Source organism: Mesoplodon densirostris, chromosome X (assembly GCF_025265405.1).
Source record: "Mesoplodon densirostris isolate mMesDen1 chromosome X, mMesDen1 primary haplotype, whole genome shotgun sequence".
Taxonomy (NCBI): Eukaryota; Metazoa; Chordata; class Mammalia; order Artiodactyla; family Ziphiidae; genus Mesoplodon; species Mesoplodon densirostris.
Genome location: NC_082681.1, coordinates 85,172,559 through 85,181,765, shown reverse-complemented (window position 1 = coordinate 85,181,765; position 9,207 = coordinate 85,172,559). Strand labels below are relative to the sequence as shown.

At 37.5% G+C, this 9,207-nt stretch overlaps 1 non-coding gene across 1 annotated transcript; it reads left to right on the top strand.

Moving 5' to 3' along the window:
* The first annotated feature begins 7,863 nt into the window (after positions 1-7,863).
* Positions 7,864-7,989, top strand: LOC132482789 (small nucleolar RNA SNORD22). The gene has a single exon (XR_009530957.1). It is a non-coding gene; the product is annotated as a small nucleolar RNA SNORD22 (small nucleolar RNA).
* The last annotated feature ends 1,218 nt before the right edge of the window (positions 7,990-9,207 follow it).

Here is a 9,207-nt window from a genome sequence, read left to right as displayed (position 1 = left end):
TATCACATATGCCCTTTATTATCTTGAGGAAGTTTCCCTCTATGCCTACTTTCTGCAGGGTTTTTATCATAAATGGATGTTGAATTTTGTCAAAAACTTTTGCTGCATGACTTGAGATGATCATATGGTTTTTCTCCTTCAATTTTGTTAATATGGTGTATCACGTTGATTTATTTACGTATATTGAAGAATCCTTGCATTCTTGGCATAAACCACACTTGATCACAATGTATGATTCTTTTAATGTACTGTTGGATTGTTTGCTAGTAGTTTGTTGATGATTTTTGCATCTATGTTCATCAGTTATATTGGCCTGTAGTTTTCTTTCTTTGTGACATCTTTGTCTGGTTTAGGTATCAGGGTGATGGTGCCGTCATACACTGAGTTTGGGAGTCTTCCTTCCTCTGATATATTTTGGAAGAGTTTGAGAAGGGTAGGTGTTAGCTCTTCTCTAAATGTTTGATAGATTTCGTCTCTGAAGCCCTCTGGTTCTGGGCTTTTGTTTGTTGGAAGATTTTTAATCACAGTTTCAATTTCAGTGCTTGTGATTGGTCTATTCATATTTTCTATTTCTTTGTGGATCAGTCTCGGCAGGTTGTGCATTTCTAAGAATTTGTCCATTTCTTCCAGGTTGTCCATTTTATTGGCATAGAGTAGCTTGTAGGAATGTCTCATGATCCTTTGTATTTCTGTGGTGTCATTTGTTACTTCTCCCTTTCCTTTTCTATTTCTATTGATCTGAGTCTTTTCCATTTTTTTTTGATGAGTCTGTCTAATGGTTTATCAATTTTGTTTGTCTTCTCAATGAACCAGGTTTTAGATTTACTGATCTGTGCTCTCATTTCCTTCATTTCTTTTTCATTTATTTCTGATCTGATCTTTATGACTTTTTTCCTTCTGCTAACTTTGGGGTTTTTTGTTCTTCTTTCTTTAATTGCTTTAGGTGCGAGTTTAGGTTGTTTATTTGAAATGTCTCTTGTTTCTTAATGTATACTTGTATAGCTATAAACTTCCCTCTTAGAACTGCATTTGCTGCATCCCATAGGTTTTGAGTCATTGTGTTTTGTCATTTGTTTCTAGGTATTTTGTTTTTTGATTTCTTCTTTGATTTCTTCAGTGATCTCTTGGTTATTATGTAGTGTGTTCTTTAATCTCCATGTGTTTGTATTTCATACAGATTTTTTCCAGTAATTGATATCTCATCTCATAGCGCTGTGGTCAGAAAATATACTTGATACAATTTAAATTTTCTTAAATTTCCCAAGGTTTGATTTGTGACCCAAGATATGATCTATCCTGGAGAGTGTTCCATAAGCACTTTGGAAGAATGTGTATTCTGTTGTTTTTGGGTGGAATGTCTTATAAATATCAATTATGTCCATCTTGTTTAATGTATCATTTAAAGCTTATGTTTCCTTATTTATTTTCATTTTGGAAGATCTGTCCATTGGTAAAAGTGGGGTGTTAACGTCCCCTTCTATGATTATGTTACTGTCGATCTCCCCTTTTATGGCTGTTAGTATTTGCCTTATGTATTGAGGTGCTCATTTGTTGGGTGCATAAATATTTACAATTGTTATATCTTCTTCTTGGATCGATCCCTTGATCATTATGTAGTGTCCTTCTTTGTCTCTTGTAATGGTCCTTTTTTTAAAGTCTATTTTGTCTGATATGAGAATTGCTACTCCAGCTTTCTTTTGATTTCCATTTGCATGGAATATCTTTTTCCATCCCCTTACTTTCAGTCTGTATGTGTTGCTAGGTCTGAAGTGGGTCTCTTGTAGACAGCATATATATGGGTCTTGTTTTTGTATCCCTTCAGCCAGTGTGTGTCTTTTTGTGGGAGCATTTATCCATTTACATTTAAGGTAATTATCGATATGTATGTTCCTATTCCCATTTTCTTAATTGTTTTTCGTTTTTTATTGTAGGCCTTTTCCTTCTCTTGTGTTTCTTGCCTAGAGAAGTTCCTTTAGTATTTGTTGTAAAGCTGGTTTGGTGTGCTGAACTCTCTCAGCTTTTGCTTGTCTGTAAATATTTTATTTTCTTCATCAAATCTGAATGAGATCCTTGCTGGGTAGAGTAATCTTGGTTGCAGGTTTTTCTCCTTCATCACTTTAAATATGTCCTGCCACTCCCTTCTGGTTTGCAGAGTTTCTGCTGAAAGATCAGCTGTTAAACTTATGGGGATTCCCTTGTGTGTTTTTTGTTGTTTTTCCCTTGCTGCTTTTAATATGTTTTCTTTGTATTTATTTTTTGATTTTTTGATTAATATGTGTCTTGGCGTGTTTCTCCTTGGATTTATCCTGTATGGGAATCTCTGCTTCCTGGACTTGATTAATCATTTTCTTCCCCATATTAGGAAGTTTTCTACTATAATCTCTTCAAATATTTTCTCAGTCCCTTTCTTTTTCTCTTCTTGTTCTGAGACCCCTATAATTTGAATGTTGTTGTGTCAAGTGTTGTCCTAGATGTCTCTGAGACTGTCCTCAGTTCTTTTCCTTCTTTTTTCTTTACTGTGCTCTGCTGTAGTTATTTCCACTATTTTATCTTCTAGGTCACTTTTCCGTTCTTCTGCCTAAGTTATTCTCCTATTGATCCCTTCTAGAGTATTTTTCATTTCATGTGTTGTGTTGTTCATCATTGCTTGTCTCCTCTTTAGTTCTTCTAAGTCCTTGTTAAATGTTTCTTGCATTTTCTGTATTCTATTTCCAAGATTTTATATCATCTTTACTATCATTATTCTGAATTCTTTTTCAAGTAGACTGCCTATTTCCTCTTCATTTGTTTGGCCTGGTTGGTTTTTAACTTGCTCCTTCATCTCCTGTATATTTCTCTGTCTTTTCCTTTTTCCTAACTTACTGTGTTTCGGGCCTCCTTTTCACAGGCTGCAAGTTCGTCGTTCAAGTTGTTTTTGGTGTCTTCCCCCAGTGGTTAAGTTTTGTTCAGTGGGTTGTGTAGTCTTCCTGGTGGAGGGGAGTGGTACTGGTGTTCTGGTAGATGAGGTTGCATCTTGTCTTTCTGGTGGGCAGGATCGTTTCTGGTTGTTTGTTTTGGGCTTCTGCGAACTTATTATGATTTTAGGCAGCCTCTCTGCTAATGGGTGTGATTGTTTTCCTTTCTTGCTATTTGTTTGGCAAAGGGTGTCCAGCACTTTTGCTTGCAGGCCGTTGAGTGGAGCTGGGTCTTAGTATTGACATGGAGATCTAGAAATCTTTCGCTGTTTGATATTCCATGGTGCCAGGAGGTCTGTGGTGGAACAATGTCCTGGATTTGGCATTCCCACCTCAGAGGCTCAGGCCTGACAGCTGGCCACAGCACCAAGACCCTATCAGCCACACAGCTCAGAAGCAAAGGGAGGAAAAAGAAAGAAAGAAAGAAGAAAGAAAGAAAGAAAGAAAGAAAGGAAAAAGAAAAAAATAAATTTATTAAAATGAAAAATAAATAATGTTTTATTAAAAATAAAAAATAATTATAAAAAAGAAAGAAAGAAGACTGCAACCAAACCAACAAAAAATCCAGCAATAATAACAAATGCTAAAAACTATACAGAAAAAAACAAAACATCAACAGTCAGAACCCTAGGACAAATGGTAAAGGCAAAGCTATTCAGACAAAATCACACAAAGAATCATATATATACACACTCACAAAAGGAGAAAAAGGAAACATATAAATATGGAAAAGAAAAGTAAGAAAGCAGCCAAATCAATAAACTGATCTACTAATGATAATAAACTCTAAATACTGAATTAATTTAAACGTAAAACCAGAAACAATTTAGATGCAGGAAGCAAACCCCAAGTCTACAGTTGTTCCCAAAGTCCGCTGCCTCCATTTTGGGATGATTCCTTGTCTATTCAGGTATTCCACAGGGGCAGGGTACGTCAATTTGGTCGTTGAGATTTTTTTTTTTTTTTTTTTTTTTTGTAGTACGCAGGCCTCTCACTGCTGTGGCCTCTCCCGTTGCGGAGAACAGGCTCCAGATGTGCAGACACAGCGGCCATGGCTCATGGGCCCAGATGCTCCGTGGCATGTGGAATCTTCCTGAACCGGGGCATGAACCCTTGTCCCCTGCATCCTCAGGCAGACCCTCAACCACTGTGCCACCAGGGGAGCCCTGGTTGTTGAGATTTAATCCTGTGCTCCTGAGGCTGCTGGGAGAGATTTTCCTTTCTCCTGTGTTCTCACAGCTCCTTGGGTTCAGCTTTTCATTTGGCCCCACCTCTGTGTGTAGTTCGTCTGAGGCCATCTTTTCCCTGCCCAGATAAGACTGGGTTAAAGGAGCAGCTGCTTAGGGGGCTCTGGCTCACTCATACCAGGGGGAGGAAGGAGTATGGAATGCAGGGTGCGCCTGCAGCGGCAGAGGCTGGCATGACATTAACAGCCTGAGGCATGACGTTTGTTCTCCCAGGGAAGTTGTCCCTGGATCATGGGACCCTGGCAGTGGCGGGCTCCACAGGCTCCTGTGAGGAGACTTGTGAACAGTGACCTTTGCTTGCACAGAGGCTTCTTGGTGGCTGCAGAAGCAACCTTAGTGTTTCACGCTCATCTCTGGTGTCCACACTGATAGTTGTGGCTTGCACCATTCTCTGCAGCTTGTTTAGGTGGTGCTCTGAATAACCTCTCCTCCCGCACCCCAAAACAAGTGTCTCTTGCCACTTAGGCAGTTCCAGAACTTTCCCTGGATTCCCTCCCTCCTAGCTGTGACACACTAGTCCCTTTCAAGCTCTGTTCACACAGCCAAACCCAGTCCTCTCCCTGGGATCAGAACTCTGAAGCCCAATCCTCAGCTCCCAACCCCCACCCTTCCTGGAGGGTGAGCAGACAATCCTCTCAGGCTGGTGAGTGCTGGTCGGCACCAATCCTCTGTGCAGGAATCTCTCCGCTTTGCCCTCTGCACACCTGTTGCTGGACTCCCCTCCATGGCTCCAAAGCTTTCCCCCTGCCCACCCGCCATATCCGCCATGAAGGGTCTTCCTAGTGTTTGGAAACTTTTCCTTCTTCATAGCTCCCTCCCAGAGGTACAGGTCCCATCCCTATTCTTTTGTCTCTGTTTTTTTTTTTCTTTTTTCTTTTGCTCTACCCAGGTACATGGGGAGTTTTTTGCCTTTTAGGAAGTCTGAGGTCTTCTGCCAGCATTCAGTATGTGTTCTGTAGGAGCTGTTCCACATGTAGATATATTTTTGATGTATTTGTGGGGAGGAAGTTGATCTCCACGTCTTACTCCTCTGCCATCTTGAAGCTATCTCAAGCCTAAGTGATGTAACAGAAAAGAAAAATATCCAATTCCCCATTACCATCTTGTGCCACCTAAGTGTAGGATAAAACTGAAGGATTTGTTAAGTTTATAGTGCAGGTATACAGGCTCACAAAGATTGAGACCAAATCATAGAACTATAGAACACTTCCCCTCCTGCCACATTTCTAACATATTAATAAAGGTGTTACCACAGTTCCTTTTATCCAGTACATCATGTCCAGTTTTTAATAAAAAATGATGAGGCATACTAAAAGGCAAAAAAATAACAGTTTGAAGAAACAGAGTAAACATCAGAACCAGAGTCATATATGGCAGGAATGCTAGTATTAATATACCAGCAATTTAAAATAATTATGATTTTTATTGGGGTATAGTTGTTTTAAAATTTTGTGTTAGTTTCTGCTCTACAGCAAAGTAAATCAGCTATATGTATACATATATTCCCTCTTTTGGGGATTTCCTTCCCATTTAGGTCACCACAGAGCAGTGAGTAGAGTTCCCTGTGCTATACAGCGGGTTCTCATTATTTATCTATTATATATATATATTAGTACATATATGTCAATACCAATCTCCCAATTCATCCCACCCCACCTTTCCCTCCTTGTTGTCCACATGTTTGTTCTCTACATCTGTGTCTCTATTTCTGCCTACCAAACAGGTTCATCTGTACCATTTTTCTAGATTAACCATATATGCATTAATATACGATATTTGTTTTTCTCTTTCTTACTTCACTCTGTATGACAGTCTCTAGGCCCATCCACATCTCTACAAACAACCCAATTTCATTCCTTTTTATGGCTGAGTAATATTCCATTGTATAGTATGCTAAGGGCTCCAGTGGAAAAAGTAAGCAGCATGTAAGTACATGTGAGTGATGCAAGAAGAGAAAAGGAAATTCTAAAAAGAATCAAAAAGAAATGCTAGAGTAAAAAGCACTGTGACAGAAATGAAGTATGCTTTTAATGGGCTCATTGATAGACTAGACACAACTGAGGAAAGAATCTCTGAGCTTGAGTATATGTCAATAGAAACTTCCAGCTCTGAAAAGCAAAGAGAAGAGAAAAAAAAACTGAAAAAAAGAGCAGAACAGAATGTCTAAGAACTGTGGGACAAGTACAAAAAGTGCATAATATATGTAATGGTAATATTAGAGGGAGAAGAAAGAAGAGAAAAGAAAGATTTAAAGCAATAATGACTGCGACTTTCCCCATATTAATATAAGAAACCACACCACAGATCCAGGAAGCTCTGAGAGCACCAAGCAAGATTAATGCAAAACAAAGACAAAACCAAAACAACAACAACAAACCTCCCCCATATCCTTACATCTAGGCATATTATATTCAAACTTAAGAAAATCAAAGATAAAGAAAAACTCCTGAAAGGAGCCAGAGGAAAAAAACACCTGACCAATAAAGGAACAAAGATAAGAGTTCTAGTCAGAATCCATGCAAACAAGAAGAGAGTGGATTTAAATCTTTAAAGTGTTTAGAGAAAAGAAAAACACAAATGTAGAATTCTGTATCCTGCAAAATTGTCCCTCAAAAGTTAAGGAGAGGGGCTTCCCTGGTGGCGCAGTTGTTGAGAGTCCGCCTGCCGATGCAGGGGACGTGGGTTTGTGCCCTGGTCTGGGAAGATCCCACATGCCGTGGAGCGGCTGGGCCCGTGAGCCATGGCCGCTGACCCTGCGCATCCAGAACCTGTGCTCCACAACGGGAGAGGCCACAACAGTGAGAGGCCCGCGTACTGCAAAAAAAAAGAAAAAAGTTAAGGAGAAATAAAGACGTTCTCAGATAAACAAAAATCGAGGAAGTTTGTTGTCATTAGCTCTGCCTCGTAAGAAAGGCTAAGAGAAGTTGTTCAGAGAGAAGGAAAATTATATAGGTCAGAAACTTGAATCTGTATAAAGAAAGAGCAATGGAAAAGAAATAAATGAAGGTAAAGTAAAAACTTTTATTTTTCTTATTAATTTATCTAACAAATAAGAGTTTCCTCAAAATAATATCAATGATGTATATGATGATTGTAGCTAGTGGTCAAGCAAAATGAATGACAGCAATGATACAAGGAATAAGAGGGGTGAATTAGGAATACTTTGTTATTACTTACTAGAATGGAGAAAGTAGTATGAAATCCCAGCAAAATTCTAGAATGAATTACTGAATAGATGGTTGTGCTACCTGTAATGCCATATAGTGTTATTTGAAAAGTGGACTTGAATTAGTTATAAATGTACATTGCAAGCTCTGGGGCAACCACTAAAAAAAAGTTAATAGGCTGAAAAAGGAGAGAAATAGAATCATATGAAGACACATATAGATTAAATATAAAGGAATGGAGAAAGATGCACCATGCTAACACTAATCAAAAGAAAGCTGGAGTAGCTATATTAATTTTAGACAGAGCCGACTTGAGAGGAAGGAAAATTATCAGGGATAAAGTGAGGCATTACATAATGATAAAGGGATCAATTCCCCACAAAGGCATAAGAATTCCTATTGTATGTGCCTAACAACAGAACTTCAAAATGCATGAGACAAAGTGCAAGACAAATCAACAAATTTTAATGTGATACAGCAATAAAAGGCCATTGAGCCCAGTGAAGAAACATTTACATGACTTACCTTCTGTCCTGGTCCCAGATCCTATAAAGGTGAATCCACTGGAGCTGGCTGGGTGAGAAGAGGAAAGTTTATTCCAAAAGGAACTATCTGAGGGATCGTAAGGATTTCTAAACATGGAAAAGGGAAAAATAATCATGTGTTGAAAAATCAATTTTACATTTTTTTCAGGTCTGAAGAAAGAACAAGGCACATGTAATAGAACCCAACTGTTGTAGGATATCAAAAGGGAATTTTCAGGTTATTTCTTATACAACCTAGCTTTTCAAATTATCATACAATCATTTCTACTTTTTCTAAATAAAAACTTTTTTAACCTTCAAAAGTAATTGATACAGTTAAGATTCCACATTGCAACCAACCTTTAAGAAACTATCATTTGTTGAATTTTGGTATAGCATCAAAGATTATCCAGGACTGTCTGAAAATGATATTAAAATATTCCACCTTTTTCCAATTACATATCTGGAATTTTCTTCATAAATTTCAAGCCAAACAACATTTTGCAGCAGATTTGAATGCAGAAGCAGATATGAGAATCCAGCTGTCTTCTATTAAGCCATATCTTAAAGAGATTTGCAAAAGTATAGAGCAGTGCTATTCTCATTATTTTTTGTTTTGTAAAATACAGTTATTTTTAAAGGTACTTATTTTTTTATGAAGATGTAATTTATATTAACATGTTTATTATGATTATTTTAAATATATTAAACCTTTAAAAAAATTCTCAGTCCTAATATGGTTACTATTGATAGAATCTACATTTTAAAAAGTTCTGAGGTTCTCTAAACTTTTCAAGAATGTAAAGGGGTCATGAGACCAAAAATATTGAGAACCATTGTACTACATCATATTGCCTTATGCATCCTTCTAGCCATCCAACTCAGATTTGGTAAGTATCTCATTTGTCCATAAATTGTTGTTAAAATTATTGAAGAAAAAAGGCCAAGAATGGAGGCCTTACTGGTATGTTCCTAGTTACTTTTTTTCCAAGTTGATATCAATTTATTAATTATATTCTTTTCTTTGGATTCTGCCAGTTACAAATCTACCTAACTGCTCTAACTTTGGGATATCATGAGAAATTTGTCAAGTATTTAACTGAACAAGATACACCATAATTCTGGCATATCTTTCAGTCTAATAATCCAACCAGTAGAATTTGGTTTAGAAATACTAGTTTTATTGGATTTTTAAACACTAATTTTCTTTCTAGGTTATTCATGAACCATCTGTTTAGTAATTCATTCTAGAAGTTTGTGGGACTTCATATTACTTTCACCTTTCTAGAGTTTATAAAGTTTGTGGTTTTTATCT